The 17,964-nt window shown below is 36.8% G+C and overlaps 1 long non-coding RNA gene across 1 annotated transcript in view; it reads right to left on the bottom strand.

Moving 5' to 3' along the window:
- Positions 1-2,065: 2,065 nt before the first annotated feature.
- LOC140600022 (uncharacterized) overlaps positions 2,066-17,964 on the bottom strand; it is a 252,732-nt gene continuing 236,833 nt past the window's right edge. The window contains exons 3-5 of the long non-coding RNA XR_012003209.1: positions 6,242-6,415; positions 4,341-4,425; positions 2,066-3,304 (exon numbers count right to left, since the gene is read on the bottom strand). This is a non-coding gene — a long non-coding RNA (uncharacterized lncRNA). The remainder of the gene's footprint in view (positions 3,305-4,340; positions 4,426-6,241; positions 6,416-17,964) is intronic.

The raw sequence follows: 17,964 nt of genomic DNA, 5'->3' as shown, positions 1-17,964 counted from the left end.
ACTCTATTCATTTTTACAGCTGGCTTACAGGCTTTCTCAAGTTCTGCCTTAATGTGGAGGACAGCCAATGTCCATTTAAACAGTGTATCCAACATTTGGCTGCTTATATTCTTGAAATTCTCAACTCTAATGCACTTTACCTCTATTCCAATTCTGTTATCTATTCCTATGGTCAAAAATTGGACTTTTTCAGTTCCCAGAATTATAATTATCTTAAAGCATTTTATGTAAGGATAATATGCATACAGAAATGTGTATATATCACAGATGTATAGTCTGAGTTTTCTGAGATAAACACACTGTATCAACAGGATGAGATTAAAAACATTAGCAGTACACCAGCTAGCCATCTAGTCCCTACTTCTCTGAGAGTAAAACCTGTGTTTAATTAGTTTTCATAATTTTATAGTAAGTCTAAATGGGATTATATATATTCCTTTGTGACCATATACTTTTATTGAACACTTTATAGGTTATATCAATATTATTGTGTATAGTTCACTCTCATTGCTTTACAGTATTTCATTATGCTGCTTGAGGTTAGTTGGGTAGTTCAACTGTTGCCTTTTTCAGAGAGTATAGATCTGAACATTTGGCATGATTTTGTCTTTGGTTTCTAGAAGCTTTACTATAGTGTGCCAACATGTGGGGGATTTTTTGTTTTTTGTTTTTGTTTTTGTTTTCATTTATTCTGCTTGGGTTTCTCAGAGCTTATTGAATCTCTGGGTTGATGTCTTTCGGTATTTTTGGAAAATTCTCAAATGATATAGCTTTAGATTTTGCTTTTGCAATACAGCTATAATTGAAATTACATAAGAAAAGGACAGCTAGGGCCAGAGTAATATCCAGTATAGTTTCCTATTTCAGTACCACTACTAAAAGCTTTGCTAATTACTCTTTCTCATAGTATTATCCCTTTTCTTGGCTCAATACATGCCTGAATTTAATAAATGCTCCTAGGAACAAAATGAATGGCAACTGGTAACAGCTTATTTCAAGATAGTTTCCATTCTGAAATTTTAGTTCATCTAGTTTTGTTGCTTTCACATACCATACATAGATGTCTTTAAATCATGATTTTTCATATTTACCCAAGCTCATAAAACAAGTATTTATGTTTTTAGATTATTTATTCTGTTAGCTGTTTCTTATATGACCCTTACCTGTAAAAGGGTATTGGAAACTCTTATTCAGAAAGCTTAACTAGGTTGACATTGTATACCAACAGATGTTTTAGTGAAGTTAATAAGCAAAAAAGACCACAGACTGATACTTATTTAATTATTGATGGATTCATACATTCACTCATACAGTCATTTATTTACCAAATTAATCCTTACCAGAGACTAACTAAGTTGTTAGGATATCTTGATGAACAGACTTGAAAAGAATCCTGGCTTCATGAAGTTTAAATTCAGATTAAATGAAGACAATATTTTCACGTTTTGAACTATTCTAATCTGTGAATTGCTCTTCTTGTATCTTGAATATTTTGCTATATTTAGTTTTTTCTAATGATTCATGAATTCTTTGTGAATTATCATTTCTCTATTATGTGTTAGAATTATGCTTAGAAAAATCTTCTCTATGCTAACGCTTAACTAAGTCAGGCACCTATTTACTCTTGGTAATTTTATGTTTAAATCTTATATATAAATACCTAGTTGTAATTATGAAAATGATCTATATCTCTCTCTCCCTACACAAATGGCTATTTATTCCAACATAATGTTTTTTTTAACATTTTATTTATTTACTTATTCATGAGAGACACACACAGAGAGAGAGAGAGAAGTAGAGACATAGGCAAAGAGAGAAGCAGGCTCTGTGCAGGGAGCCCAATGTGGACTCGATCCTGGGTCTCCAGGAATACACCCAGGGCTAAAGGCAGTTGCTAAACTGCTGAGCCACCCAGGTGTCCCCAACATAATGTTTTAACTGTATTATTTTTACTCATTGATTTGAAATCCTTTATTATTGCCATATACTTATTTTTTTATGTATTTATTTATTTAATATATATTTTTAAATTGAAGTTCAATTTGCCAACATATAGTATAACACCCAGTGGTCATCCTGCCTAGTGCCTCCTCAGCACCCATCACCCCCAGTCACACCATCCCTCTGCCCACCTCTCCTTCCGCTTCCCCTGTTCGTTTCCCAGAGTTAGGAGTCTCTCATGTTTTGTCACCCTCTCTAATTTTTCCCACTCATTTTCCTTCCTTTCCCTTATAATCCTTTTCACTATTTCTTATATTCCTCATATGAGTGAAACAATATAATGATTGTCCTTCTCCAATTAACTTACTTCACTCAGTATAATACCCTCCAGTTCCATCCACATCGAAGCAAATGGTGGGTATTGGTCGTTTCTAACAGCTGAGTAATATTCCATTGTATAGACAGACCACAGCTTCTTTATCTATTTATCTTTTGATGGGCATCGAGGCTCCTTCCACAGTTTGGCTATTGTGGACGTTGCTGCTATAAACATTGGGGTGCAGGTGTCCCGGCTTTTCACTGTGTCTATATCTTTGGGGTAAATCCCCAGTAGTGCAATTGCTGGGTTGTAGGGCAGGTCTATTTTTAACTCTTTGAGGAACTTTCACACAGTTTTCCAGAGTGGCTGTACCAGCTCACATTCCCACCAATAGTGCAAGAGGTTCCCCTTTCTCCACATCCTCTCCAACATTTGTTGTTTTCTGTCTTGTTAATTTTCACCATTTTCACTGGTGTGAGGTGGTATCTCACTGTGGTTTTGATTTGTATTTCCTTGATGGCAAGTGATGCAGAGCATTTCCTCATGTGCTTGTTGACCATGTATATGTCTTCTTTGGTGAAATAATATTAAGATTTGTGTGGAATCAGAAAAGACCCCGAATAGCAAGGGGAATATTGAAAAAGAAAACTAAGCTGGAGGCATCACAATGCTGGATTTCAAGTTATACTACAAAGCTGTGATCATCAAGAAAACACTGTACTGGCACAAAAACAGATACATAGATCAATGGAACAGAATAGAGAACCCAGAATTGGGCCCTCAACTCTATGGTCAACTAATATTTGACAAAGCAGGAAAGACTATCCACGGGAAAAAGGATAGTCTCTTCAATAGATGGTGCTGGGAAAATTGGACAGCCATGTGCAGAAGAATGAAATTAGACCATTCTCTCACTATACATAAAGATAAACTCAAAATGGATAAAAGATCTAAATGTGAGACAATAATTAATCAAAATCCTAGAGAAGAACACAGGCAACATGCTTTTTGAACTTGGCCTCAGCAATTTCTTGCAAGATATATCTATGAAGGGAAGGGAAACAAAAGTAAAAATGAATTATTGGGACTTCATCAAGATAAAAAGCTTCTGCACAGAAAAAAAAAAAAGTCAACAAAACTAAAAAACAACCTACAGAATGGGAGAAGATATTTGCAAATGACATATTAGATAAAGGACTAGTATCCAAGATCTATAAAGGACTTATTAACTCAATACCTAAGAAACAAACAATCCAATTATGAAATGGGCAAAAGACATGAACATTAATTTTGATATATATTTAGATGTTAAAGATGATATTCTTTTTATTTGCCCTTTTCTCATATATTTTAATTAATAGATTTATGGTATATATTAATACTTGGAAGCATTAATATTTTGGGTCAGGTTATTTTTAAAAGTTGGATTTTTAATAATGATAATGCATTTTTTTTAAGAGAAAGAGAGAGAGAGAGAAAAGACAGAGGAGAGGGAGAGAAAAATCTCAAGCAGGCTCCACACCCAGGGCATGGAGCCCAATACGGGGCTCAATCCTACAAATCTGAGATCATGACCTGAGCCAAAATCCAGAGTCAGATGCTTAATCAACTGGGCCACCCAGGTGCCCCATGTATTGCATTTAAAAATTGAAATACAGTTGATACAGAAGGTTACAGTAGTTTCAGGCATATAACATAGTGATTTGGCAACTCTATTAATTATGCTATGCTCTCTCCAAGTGTAGCTACCATGTATCACCATACGATGCTACTACAATGGTACTGAATTTTGACTCTGAATTATAGATGCAGAAAGAGATAATAAGGAGAATGGGGAGAAACAATATTCCAGTTGTCATTGGCTGAATATTTTTCAAGCAATGATTAAGGTAACAACATTAGCAATGGAATAAAGATGTGAAGGCATATGGAGTGTATGACTGGAGATAAGACTGCCAAAGTATGCTAATTTATAAAGAATCTTTTGGCCATTTGTCAGATAACTCACTGTTAGATACTATAATGAACTACCTTGAATCTTAGTGGTTGCATGCAAAAAAATAGTTCAATCTTCACTCACAAAAAAGTCCACTGTGGGTCATTGGACTTGGCAATTCATACTTCTTCCATTTTCTGATTCTATCCTCTTGCTCTGCTCAATTATGCTGAAAGAGAGAACATGGAGGAATACATGAACTATTTCAGGGATCAGAATGATTCAGTCCTCTCATTTTTTTTTTTTTTTTTTTTGGTTTCTGACTCTCAGATTTGCCTGGTTATGGAGAAGGTGCATTCTGGCTTACTCTTCTGCCGTGAGATATGTTCATTAAATTAGTGTCTTCCTGTTCTGGGGAGGCCTGAAATTGTACATGTTGTCAGGGAAAAATAACGGGGTTTAATTTGGTGAGGGAATATCTGTAGGTCCATTCTGTCACAGTTCAAAGACCACATTTTATAATCAGCTTCATCAGTTTCATAGTCACCTCCTATATTTTATTTTGTATTGGTTCCAAAGTCCAAAGAACATGTTTTTTTTTTCTAAGATTTTATTTATGTATTTATGAGAGACAGGTAGAAAGAGAGAGGAGAGAGAGAGGAAGAGACACAGACAGAGGCAGAAACAGGCTTCATGCAGGGAACCTGATGTGAGACTCGATCCTGGGTCTCCAGAATCATGCCCTGAGCCAAAGGCAGACACTTAACCATTGAGCCACTCAGTCGTCCAAAACAAGTTTTATGGTAGGCAGAATTCTGAGGTAACCTCCAGACATTCTGCTCACTCTCCTTGTGTACATGGCACAGTTTACCTTAGATAAAGAGATAAAGGGAATCATGTATCAAGAATATAGGTATCATTCAGGGAATGAGAGCAGCCCCCTGTTGGCAACCAGTAAGGTAAGGAACTGAGAAACTTCAAAAAAAAAGATAATAATCTCAGGAGAGATGTTCTCCAAGAATCTCCAGTCATAGGAATATGGTGACCCTCTCACAGAACCCCACTGTTCACAGCATACACGTGTGTGAACCATGCTTGTTGTGCCTACCCACTGTCCATTGTTAGCTTCTTAACAAAATTATGGGTCTCTAGAAGTATTCCACAAATTTATTGAAAAAGATTTCATTGAAGAAAAATAATCAAAAATCACAAAGTAGTTACATCTGAAATGTAGAATTGGTGGAGGGATATTGATGGTGACAAAAAACTTTCACTCTTTCCTGAATACAATTTATTACATATCTTTAGGACTAAAACTAACAAACTAAATATATATGTACACACATATATATATGTCTATATATATATAATCACATGTTATAATATATAATATTCAATATATAAAATACACATTTATAAAAATTTATATATTTATAAATTATATATTATTATATATTTATAAATTTTACTTATATATACTTATAGTTAACATAGTATTTATTTTAAGGAAGGAAGGAAAGAAAGGAGGACATGTTGGTAATACAGAGCTATACTTAGGGACTTCAATAACCATTTGTCAATCATGATGGTGATGATAATGACAAGAATGATGAAGACTATCATGACCTTCAATTTTACTTTGATTTGAATAGCATATGGGCTTGGCTCTTCACTGTCTGGACACTCATCTTTTCTCTTGGTTCTAACTAAGCTTTGCTCAGGCTTCTTTGTTAAATACCAATGAAATTCATAGATCTTTGCAACCTTAAGCTGTAAGAAAATTCAGTGCAAAAACCTGGCTTATGTAACTTTGAATTCAGACCTTGACAACTAGACAGGATTTATCTCATGCATATGTATTAATTTTAAGTGCTTTTCTGTAACAGTCATTTGACATTTAATATACCATAATTGTATTATTAAATTTAAATGCATATTTGCAATTCTAAAAGCATTACTGAACTTTATGGGTGAAAAATACATTCTCCTTCACCTTGGTTCTTTTTCATCCACCGTTCTCTAGCTTTATTCTCTGCTATCTTTACCTTAATCGGTGTCCCCTCTTCTTTCTTCAACCTCAGATTCTCAACTTCCTTTCTTTTTCTACTTCTGCAATCCATGTTTGCTCACTCTTGCTCCACTTTCCTTTTTCTGGTGGAAATGTTCAGTGCTCCTATTCTTTGCAATCAATCCTTCACATGGAGACATCTCTCAAGCACCTGTGGGGGAATTTGGAGATGTTGCAGTGACTGCCATGCCTCATCTATAATCTTTCAGCACAGTCTAAGGGGCATTTCCAGACATTAGAGTGGCCTGTCACTAAAAAAATGGTGCCCCCAGTCATAATGTGCTCCCAAACATAATCTTTTCAGGAAGGGAGTAGAAAGGATGCTGCATGTGGGAAGTTGGAGTTAAAAAATAAATGCCCTGAACAACTTTTGAGCTTCCTTCTTCAGAACTTAGTATTTTTCCTCTTTACTGCCTTTGCTCTAACAGCTAATTAATAAAGTGCTGCAGATGTCTAGCCTTTCACTGAAAATTCTTGGCTTTGACCTTTTATAATATTGGGTTTTGAGGGGATCTTAGACACCACTACCTTCCTTTTTTCCCATAAATAAAACCGAGGCTGAGAAGTTGAATCTTGGCTCAACTTTCAGCTTATTAGTGGCAGAGCTAACACAAGGACCCTGGCCTGTGATTCACATTTGAGTGCTCTCCACTCATCCCCTGAGCTTCAGCCACACATCTTGTACTGAGTTCCCTGAATGTAGCCTTCTATTCAATGGCTCTGATATCTCTATGCACTTGCACCTGCTCCTTGCTATGCAAAGAGGTGCAAATTTTCTAATTGTCCCCTTTATAGTTAAGTCTTATTTATCTTCCAATATGATAGTCAAGTACTACCATCCCAGGAAATCTTTCTTCATCTTCCTCTATTACGCCCGTCTCTGTTTACCTAGATGCCATCCTCCTGTGTTCTAATACCATCTTGAATTTAATTCTGTTTGTACTTAATCATAATATTGAATTTTTCTATTTATTGACCATCACCCATATTAGGATATAAGCTTCTGGAGGTCAGGGTCTGTGCATTATTCGACTTTCCATTCTCAGGACCTGGCACAGAGTCTGCCATAGAAGGATTTGAAGATTTTATTGACTTGAGAAAGTGAACCTGCTATTCTCACTACTACTCACAATCCTCCCCCCTTTTTTAGTATTGCCAAGATTTTTGAGTAAAGAATATATTCTCCTTCATCTTATGCCTTATCATCTTCCAGTTCTTGTCCAGTTTTATTTTGTCTGAGGCCCTCACCCCACCTAGAATTTCCTCCTACTGCCAACCTAAACTTCTCAGTTTCCTTTATTTTTCCATTTCTTAGTGTTTTCTGTTCTCTCTCTGTGATTCACATTCACCCACTCTCAGCTGCAGCTTTCCTTTTTGGAAGGAAAAGGAATTTCCATTCATTGTGGAAATGTCTGGTGCTTCTTATTGTAGTAAAACATTTCCCTCAGTCAGTTCCTTGCACAGTCCTATCTATTGCTGACCATACAGGGCAATTTCCTTCTCAAGAGGGATGTCATCTTTGACATTACTGGTCATCAGGATAGCAAAGAGTTGATTTCAAGCAGAGCCCAGGCTCTGATTTTGTTGATGCCCTTTTTCCTCTGCAAAAACTATTCTGGGAAGATTCTCACAGAGTCTAACAGTTTAAACCAGTCATTATTTCTTTCCTGAACTGCTAAAATTCTTAACCTGTGCACATAATGAACTTATGCTAAATATGCTTTCCTCCTTTCTAGAAATTTCCAGAGTTGATGTTCATCACAAAATAGTTTTCCCTAAACAGTCCACTACACAGACACATGTTACCCTAAGGACCAGTTTTAGGATGTTGCAGTGGCCATTTTGCTCCTGCTTCTTTGTGTTCTCATCATAACCTGAGGGATCATGTTAGTTCTCTGTCATAGAAAAGATTCCATTTCCATCCCAATGGTGCTCCCTCCTTAAGGGAGGATTACTGACTGGTACATATTGACTATATGCCTTGCTTCAGCTAAAGAAATTTGAACAGAAATGTGTGTCACTTCTGAGTAGCTATTTTCATAGTTTTTTAGCATGATTCCTTTTCCTTCTACTACAAGACTGGAAAAATTCAAGATAGAGGTGTTTCTATTAACATGGCCCTGAGAGTGAAGATGATATAGAACTGAGCTTCACCTGACCCATTACAAACATGCAGCCTGAGCAGGAAATAACCTTTGTTGATGGATATTGTTGCAACTGTGGTTAACCAACATATTATGGGAGGACCTAAACATTCAATCTATGGCACCAAGCCTATCTTGACACATACAGGTGGGAAGAATGCAAGAGTGAACTTTTAACTGATGTGACAGGTAGAAGCATTCATGCAGCCACTTCCATTCAATGTGTGGGATGTTCTGCAGTCATTGAAAGGATTTGACAATTCACCACAGCCATTCTGTCTGATATGTTGTTCATTGCCAGGGAAAGGTCTGGAGATAAAGCTGGACTCCTGTTTGTGCTGCACAACACTGATTCTCAGGAAGAAGACCAATAATGATTGAGATTAGTACACTGGAAAATAGTCCAGAAAACCTAATGAGTGAAATCTAATTTCCCAAGTCTAGTTTTCATAGGGCACATCTTACAAAATTTGAAACATATTCTTCTAAGATAAATAAAAGAAGCTTGATATTACATAGCATTTCTCTACTGTGTAGTCTAGATGAAAAAAAAACTATAAAATGTATAGAGCTTCAGTCAGGTTGTGAGAAGCTCATGGCTGGCAGACCTATAAACAGTGATTCAACAAAAACCAGCCAACCTAACCTGATACTGAGCTTCAGAGATTAAGGACAGCTAAAACAAGCTCCCCTTGGGTGCCCCAACTTAGATGGCACCTTCTCCACAGGTGGACTTCAAGTTGAAGCTCTGGTGGCAATTACTCTCCTCTTAAAATAGCAAAAGATTTTGTCATTCAATTGGTAACAGGTTTTCTTTTTGCCTTTACACTTGCCACATGAAAGCTGCCTTTATGTGAGTGTCACCAGCCTGTCTTTTTATAAATCACTGCTGCCTTGCCAAATAGATATGTGCATCGGTAAGACTGTCCTTTTTTGCATAAGTTTCATAAATCAACATCACTGAACAATTCCCAGCATAGGTAGTCTTTTAAATTTAAAATTGGGAAACATAAAAAAGGAGAATGTGATATAGAAAGAAAAATATCTTGTAAGAAATTCTGTGTGTTTGTTTGAGAGAGTAAGAGAAAGGAAGAGAGACTGAGCCAGGGAGAAAGTTTCCCTCGTTCAGATGCTATGACTTATGAGACAGAAGGCGCAGCAACGCTTGGAGGAGAAATACAGAGATAGCGTTTTCCTTTGTAGCTTGGTAAAGGTTTGCATTTTGTGAGCCCTGGTAGGGCTTTGATGCTACCTCAAGTATCACTGAACTCACAGGTCCACACTAAAAAGCATGTTCTTCAGAAAAAAAAACATGGCTAGTGTGATGTCCAAATAAATTGACAAATAGATTAATGTCAATAGAAAAAAAAATACTAAAAACAGTGCTTATTGAATGCATACTCTGTGCTGGATATTTTATAAATACTGTACCTATAAAAACACATTCAATCTCCACAAGAAACCTCTAAGATAAGCACCATAGTTACTGTCATATTATTAGAAAGAAAACTGAGGCATAGAGACACTAACTTGAGTGGAGTCACAAAGCTAAAAAGTGTCAGGGCAGGATTTGAACATGGACAGTGTGACTCCAGGATCTATGCTTCTCTAGCAGCAAAGCTACAGTATAACTACAGATACCCTCAAGTTGAGAAATTAATTCAATGAATGGGGCCCTGCCTTTCATTGATAATCAGTGGGGATATCCTTAGAATATGGGCACAGATTTTAAAGCCTTGACCTGGCTTTAAAGTGCTTTTCAAAATAGGTTCTATCTGGTGTGTAAATAAGACCATGACAAATAGGGATACATAAGGTAGCACAAGTTCAGCCTAATAATTGCTGAGATCTATGGCTCTGCCCAGAATGTCCTCTATCATCTATTTGGTGCATGATACATGGGAAAATCACTTAGTTTACTCATCCGAAAACAAGGTAGCAATACTGGTCTCATAGGGTTTGTTGGTGAAATTATATATTCATAGATATTAGTAGACATCTATAAATGACCGTCATTATTAAATTTTAGCCTCATTGCCTATAGTCGCATCCTTTGTTAATGGGTTTCATGCTCCGAGATTAGGTTTGTAGAACTTTACTGAAAGCTCATAGTGATGCCATGGATGAAGCATTGACAAATATCCCACTCAAGAACTGATAATGAAGAGGACTTATGTCAAAGACCATTTAAAGAAAGAAACCTCTTCTTCTACTCTTTGATTCTTTAGAATAACATTTTGAGTCAAACTAGCAATGCATAGCTCAGAAAAAATAAAGTTTTTAGTAATTGGGACAATGAGGTAGAAACTAAGATACCTTAATGGGACAGAACAAATCCAGGATATGAGTTATATTTGAAAGTATCCTAAGAAAGCTAAAATCAGACATATCCTACAGATTACACCAGCCTAGTTTAAAGAACAGCAAGGCTGTCTCCAGTGGCTGTTACTTTCTTTCCACTTCTCCCTGCTAATTCAATAACATTCCTAAGAACAAATACCTTACTGTTACATCCTTCAAATCAGAATTTTCTGGGAGATGGGAAGAATGGGCACATTTAAAAGATCCTCCATGCTAATTCTGAAATAGAACATTTCCAGCTTGATAACACTGTGTTTTAAGAGCCTTTACACATACGCACAAATGTATGAGGAATAAATTTGAAGTCCAAGATGGTTTTCAAAGCCACACACACACAAGTATTCCCATGACTTTATTTACCTCATATGCTAATTTATCTAACTAAAGGTATCTAAATATATTGAAACATATTTTAGAATTTACTTCCAGAAATATTTGTCCCCTTTAATTAACTATTATGATTTTGTTTATCAACTACAAATAATCAGGTATCACATATATAGTATATACATCATTTTATAAATTTATTTGTAAACATTTTTATATAGTTATATATAAATAATATATAAGTTTATATATAAATTTCTTTTGCTTTGGCTTCCAGGAAGCTAAATGCAATGCTTTGTTAATATATTAGGTCATATTTTTGGTATATTAATATCCTTCTCCATTTTTGTTATTCTAACTATCTATGCCTATTCTTTAACAAGGTCTTTTTTGTAAGACATCCAAGTTGTTATTAGAAGTAGGTTATATATAAATTTACCAAAAAGAGAAATATTTATTCTCTACAGAAGCATAAACTGGATTCGCATCTCAGATTCTTCTTTCCCAAGGTCTTACAAGTAAATGTGCCTGGAGGTACCTTACTACTCATCTTGTGATAATGATATACAGCAAATATTAATCCAGAAGGTCCCTGTGTCGTACTAACAAGGATTTTTCAAGGTGGTCTGTTTGAAAGGTCTTGGGTTTTATGTGCTATGTCATAGCTTTTTCACAAACAGGTCTGAAGGTAATCATTTCTGAGAAAAGATGAAAGGGACCCAACACGTGGGGCCTGAGAAATAATGACAAGTCTGGAGAACAGGCTGGATAAAAGGAGGGTAAAGGGTATTGTTAGCGTGCCACATGGAGGCTTTGGTTCAATCAGAACACACTGAAAAAAAATGATGAAAAACCACACAAAGAGCAGACTGTGCTTTGCTTCTCTCATGTGCCTTGATAAGCAGTGGGCAAGGAGATGAAGGTCCCTGTTCCCCAGAGATTGCGTTGCACAGGATAAGTACATCTCCCTCCCTTCCTTGCTCACTTTCCTTTCTCTCTCCTCAGCTCCTCTTCATTCCTTTTTCACATTCCCCATGACATTATTAGGCTTTCCTTTGTGTATACTTTTGAGATTTCTATTTCATCTCAGTCAGATTACATCCACATTTGTAGCTAAAAGTTGCTGTGGTTTGTTTTGTGATTTCACGGAGTAGAATTTGGTCTATGGTTTGCATACTTCAAAAGCAGCCTCATGTGTTTCCACTTCTCTTCTCCTGGTACACCTGAAAGGATCCCTCCCTTTCCACCTGAGATGCTCAGACCTGTATCTGAACCTCTGCCCCAGGCTCAGGCTTAGGTACCCTGAGCATGCATGGCAGGTACATACATACCAGCATTCCATGATTTACCTGGAAAATACAGTCTGCAATGCCTCTCTGGAGGGAACCCTGGCAGCCCTTCCCTCAGTTTCTGGGACATTTTAGGCAGCTCTCCATCACTGGGAGACAGCAGATGGGATGGATAAAGACAATTCTGCAGGCAGTGCTGCAAGATGGGCTTCCTCAGTGGTCTTTCCAGCTGGAGGCAGAGAAGCCAGAAAGCATTCATTCTCAGCCTAGTTCTGTCGCCTCAAGAGCTACAGATGGCTTCCCCGAGCACCTGAAGTCTGTGCTGCTTCCCCAGATAGAATAAACTACAAGCTGCAGAAACTCTTTTGTCTTTCCACAGTGCAACTCAGAACCTAGTTTCATTCTGCCTTGAGAGGGAGAACAAGGAGAGGACACAGAATAGGAAGAGCCAGAAGGTGGGGAAATTAATGTTTAATGTTTGAAACTCCCTGGGACTGGCCAGCTGCTCAAATGGTACATCAGGGGATATTTATAACCCTGCTTCCTGTGGGCACATAAACAGAACTTGAAAATGGTCCAGGTCTCTTCTTCCGGAAAGATGTGGGTTGACCAGTTGAGTCTGAATTGATTGCATGATTATTACATGTTACTAAATGTGGCAGCTTTTCTTGTCCTTTCCCTTGTTTTTTTTTTTTTTTTCTTTTTCCTTACTTTTTTTTTTTTTTTTTTTTGACTCTTACTTCATTGTTCATTCTGTGAACATCAGCCAGCGGCACAGAGAGACACTGCCATTGAATTGTTTCTGCTACTGTTTACTGAGTCTTCCATTTGTTTAAAATTTTAGCTGACTGTTGGGGGCTGTAAGATGTGACATGGTAAAGGGTTTAGGAAAAAGAGTAACCCTGGAAGAGAGGCCAGAGAGGCAGACAGAAATGATCTTTGGGGGAGCACCTGGGTGGCTCAGTTCGTTAAGCGACTGCCTTCAGCTCAGGTCATGATCCCAGGATCCTGAGATGGAGTCCTGTGTCCTGTTCCTTGCCCAGCAGGGAGCCTGCTTCTCCTTCTTCTTCTGTTTGCTACTCCCCCTGTTCATGCTCTTGCTCCATCAAATAAATAAATAATAAATAAATAAATAAATAAATAAATAAATAAATAAATAAATTCGAATAAAAAGAAATGATCTTTGGTTTTGCAGAGCTACCAAGAGAAAGCCACCAGTGGTTACTTTGTGTTGAGCTCAGGAATATTCCACTGTAAATTCAAGATTATCAGTTGCTGCCTAGTATCAAGGAAATTATGTATAAAAACTAAATATTTTTCTTTTTGACATATGATTTGCATCTTTATTCTTATTCTTCTACCCAAAACCAAATTATAAGCCCGTGATCTTCTTTTCCACATTTTACACTGTTTCATAAGCCTGCTAACTACAGACAGGCCCCAGCCAGAATCTATCTGGCCAGGGAGGAACCATTTCAGACAAGGCTTGGCCTTGTGCCTTTCACTGCTTCTCAATAACTTGGGCTAAGGACAAGAAAAGGGATCAGTACTAATAATGATAAGTTCAAGACCACCTCTAGCTGGTAGACTGGTGGTTACACTGAAGTAATAGTACATTTCTTAAAGATGATCTGCTTTCTTCAACATAAATAAGGAGGCTGACTGCTCATTCCTGCCATGACTCACACAATGCCAGGAGATTCTATTCACTCATTGGTGGTCAGGCTAAAGAAAAACTCAGGGCAAGCCAGATAACAGGCAAGTATGGAGGGTCCTGACATTGGAACAGCCGTTGTACAATAAAATATCTTTATATTAATGGCCTTGGAAATGGTCAGAATACTTTTTTATTTGTTGATTCATTTCATTTTCTTTTCAAAACCTGAGGAATGACAAGGGAAACCTATCCCAGAATCTTTTGGTTTTCTATCTAAAGCCTGGAGGGTAAAAGCTTTTTTGTCCAGCAACTCAAGATGTGGCTGAAATCTTCCTTGTTGTATGGGTTTGTTCAAGGGCCTTTGGAATGTGCAAAACAGAGCACTGTATAGTTTTTGAGTCCAGGAAACCAGACAGACATATGCATAAATAACAAAACAAATTGTGTTAATGAATGACATTATGCAATTTGATTCCTGCTATATAAGCCATGGGTTCAGTAGCTAAAATATCATGTAATTTAATGTTTTCAGTAACAATCCATTTGTCATGGACATTAACAAACTGATGCACAAAGACAAGTAATTTACTAAGAAGGTTAGTGAAGGATGATTCCTAAATTTAAGTCCAGGTCTAATTGACCACAGATTTTTTAATACCCAATTTCCTCCAAATAATGTCTAATACTTGAACAGTGCTATATCACTTGTAAAACATGTTCACACACTCCACTGTTTTGGATCCTTATCATCTTTATATATAAAACGTTATTGATGAGGGAATTAACACAAAGTTAACTGATTTTCCTAGATCACATGGCTAGCAACTTGTTGAGTCAGGACTTAATCCAATTTCCCTTTTTAAATTTCTCTTTTCTTTTCTTTTCTTTTCTTTTCTTTTTTTTCTTTTCTTTTTTTTCTTTTCTTTCTTTTCTTTTCTTTTCTTTTCTTTTCTTTTCTTTTCTTTTCTTTTCTTTTCTTTCTTTCTTTCTTTCTTTCTTTCTTTCTTTCTTTCTTTCTTCTTTCTTTCTTTTTCTTTCTTCTTTCTTTTACTATGTTACAATGCCTTCCTGATAACTAATATCAACACCATTGTTTATGGATCAATTACATTATCCCAGGCATAATTCAAGGCATTTTCCTTGGCTTCTCCCACTTAACCCTCCCAACAAAACTGGCTAAGGCAAGTACCATTATAGCTCTAATTTGGTAGACAAGAAATCTAAAGAATCTTCTCCAAGGTTACATAGCTAGTAAGGGATAAGGCTCCGCTTTCATCTCAGATACTCTGACCCTGGTTGCAGAATTCAAACTACACTGTCTCTCAACTTGCTGCCTGCTCCCCACATCTTCCTCTATGCTATATAATATACTCAAGGTGCACAGTTCTATGGGAGGATAGAAGAAGAAAATATTGATTCCAGCTAAAGAGATCTCCAAAAGCTTTGTGAATGAAGTGACATTTGAGCTAGGCCTTAAGAGATTAAGTATCTAAGGAACAGATAGGCTTAGTGACTTGTTTAAAATTTCATAAGTTCCTCAAATACAGGTTTTCTTATACTTAGATTCAGACTTTTTTCAAAAATTTATAATATATATCCATCTAGTTCTTTTCTTTTCCCATGCACTGTATGTCTCTTTCCTTGAGCTATAAAGAAATATGCACAATTTGGAAGGGCAAGAGTCTCAGACTCTCCAAAGATTGTGTATAAAAATATATTAGTGTCATTCTATGGAGTCAAATACAAATGGTACGAATTGAAAGCATATATTTATGCCCACACTGACTAAAATCCTCTTGCTAATAAATACAGCTTAGATTTGCTACATTGGTATGTGGAATATAAAACCAGTGCATTTATCTAAAAATGAGAAATGCCCTAGCGAGGGTTCCATTCATGAAGTGATATAAAGCAGAAATAAAGCTTGACTCTATAGTCAAATTTTTAAAAGCTATATTTCCATACAGTTTTCAAACACATGTAAAACTCTTTTTCATGTAAAATAAATACAAGTCCTGAGTAGTTTTAATTAGCGATCTTGGAGACACGTTGCACCTGTTCCAATTCATCTGCAGAGATGAAAACCCTTCACCTTTTTCATTTACTGACAAGTTAATAGACATTTCCAACCCATGGAAGCACATGGAGTTTTGCAGCTTTCTTGTGACAGGTGAATAATAAAGCCTCCCAAGAACGTGGCAACTGTACATAGAAAATCCCCAGTGAGTGTAAATTCCTGAGCAGTGACATTATGTCCCCCATTGTTCTGCAGGCCTGTGCATGTATAGCTGATGCATCACTTTGTTTTTATTAACAGATTCATTGAGGCATAATTTACATAGCACAGTCCTCCTATCTAAAGTGTACAACTCAATAATGTTTAATATATTTACAAAGTGGTGCAACTTCACTCTACAATCTAATTTTGGAGCATTTCCATAACCCCAGAAAGAATCCTTACACCCATTTACAGTTATTCCCTATTTACTCCTTTACCTCAGTCGGTGATGTTTCATTTTTACTCAATTTTGGTTTAGGAGATACTGACTCCCATATGCTTGCTGTTTTGTGAATTGGGCCAGTGAATAACTGAATAGCACTTGTATGCATTGGAGAACACAATATAGCGTGGCTATTATATGGCTGTATGTGTATGAGCACCTTTGTTCATGTGCCCATGCACAGAGGCTAAAGGAAATGCAAAAAACCATGAAGAGAAGCAAAGATCGGAAATGAGCTTATACTTTGATAGCAAAAGCTATCAGCAGAGGTATTCAAAATGGGTATAACAAGATTTTACTTTTTACTGAGAAAAGTAAATTGTAATGAGAAAAGAACAAAAATACAGTTACATGGATTCTCATTATTCAGGGGTCCTGTATTTGCACTTCACCCACTTGCTAAAATGGAATGCCCATCAACAAGCAAACTGAGAGGGTATGCAGATTCTTTGGAGTCTGGTGAGTATTCATGTTCATATTTGTTTAAGGGCTATAGGTAAGACTGTTGACAGGGATGTGTGCTTGTGGGGCACAGGTAGCCAGCACTGGATCCAGGCTGACTGCATGGTGATTGTGTAGGATGGACCTTCTAGGTTACCTACCTCCCAATTTTTATGAAGGGACAGAAGTGAGTTGTGACTAATCTGGGTGGTAGAGACCAGACGTGGTAGAGTAGTTACAAGGTAATGGATGGGTTTGGTTTGCTTTATAAGGGAAGTGTTACTATTTTGTACAGAAGCTGCTGATGTGGGCAACCTCTAACACAATATATTCCAAAACGCAAGTTCATATTTTGAAATGGCTTTTATAGCTTAGGCTTTGTATGTACTGCTCTACTTGTGACAGTTGCATGCCTTTTATTTTGTATCTAGCAGCAAAGCCTACAATAAAACTTTGAAACAAAACAAAACAAAAATATTATCTGTAACCCCCAAATCAATACGTCATGGTTTGCAGTCATTTGCAGATAGAATAGTGAAAAATGTGAGTCACTTAGCTCCCCTCCCCTATGTTCTTAGCTGAGATCCATCAAGGCAACACTATGACTCTTGTTTCAGCTTTAGAGATGACCAGAGGATAGAGCAGGTCAGGGGCACTGCACTGTGGTGCAAGCTGTGGGTCCAATTGATGGGGTTTGAATCTGTCACTGCTTCTCGTTAGTGAAGTCACTTAAAATGTCTAAACTTCATTTATTCTTTTGTAAAATAAAGAAAATAGAATCCACCAGAATCAATTTAAGATTATAATACATGAGATACCTATATCTACATCTTTCCATTTCCTTTAGGGGCACCGGTTCAGTATTCACTAATTCAGTGTTCCTGGGGAATTTTATAGACTATAGCTATAGTGAACAATGAGAGTCAACTGCATATTCTAAAGAATATTGATTATGAGAGTGAGGAAGGATAAACTTTTCT

This window comes from Vulpes vulpes, chromosome 8 (genome assembly GCF_048418805.1).
Source record: "Vulpes vulpes isolate BD-2025 chromosome 8, VulVul3, whole genome shotgun sequence".
Classification (NCBI taxonomy): Eukaryota; Metazoa; Chordata; class Mammalia; order Carnivora; family Canidae; genus Vulpes; species Vulpes vulpes.
The sequence above is the reverse complement of the archived record's forward strand: the minus strand, read 5'-3'. Positions and strand labels throughout refer to the sequence as shown.